Genomic DNA, 708 nt, shown 5'->3' on the forward strand with positions numbered 1-708 from the left:
GAGTTATTTACGTTAAATAGATCCCGAGATATTGCTTTTTAAAAATAACATTTTAAAAAAAATTAGTTTGTGAATTTATTTAAGAAATTTTGCTTTTTAAAAAGCTATATCTCGAGAACTATTGGACGTAAATAGTTCTTATAGGGCTAATATTTCAGCAAATTTACTCTTCTTTGAATAATGTTCTCTTAGAGTTTCTAGTGTTGTTGGTATTTTTTAAGATATAGAGTTCCGAATGAAAAATCAATAGTTTTTTAAGGTTTTGAAACACCGCCATTTTTTAATCCCCCTACCTATACTTGGCAGACTCATCAATTTTGACTTGTAATTTTACATAGTTTTTATTGAATTAATCCAAAATTGGGGTGAGATAACTGATTTTTTTTTTCTTCCCGGCTCTTGTACTATCCAGGACCGTTCCATCACAAGCTGGACAAAGCTTCTGTGGGTCCAAAGTATACTTGTGTGAACCGACATTTAGAGTTATTGTATATTTACCAGAGAGTCGTAGTTGGACAATTATTCTCACGTTAGTAATAAAGCAACTGATTTTGAAGTAGCTTTTATCAGTTTTAATGTTATGAAAGTTAAACAATATTTTCCTAAAATTATAAAAGAAAAAATAAAAATATATTCATGCTGTAGTTTTTTTTTTTAGATTTTCTAGTTATTCTTTATACGGTTTATACAGCTGACATCCCAACCCAC

This window comes from Halyomorpha halys, unplaced genomic scaffold (assembly GCF_000696795.3).
Source record: "Halyomorpha halys isolate HHAL.00 unplaced genomic scaffold, Hhal_1.1 Scaffold1453.1, whole genome shotgun sequence".
Taxonomy (NCBI): Eukaryota; Metazoa; Arthropoda; class Insecta; order Hemiptera; family Pentatomidae; genus Halyomorpha; species Halyomorpha halys.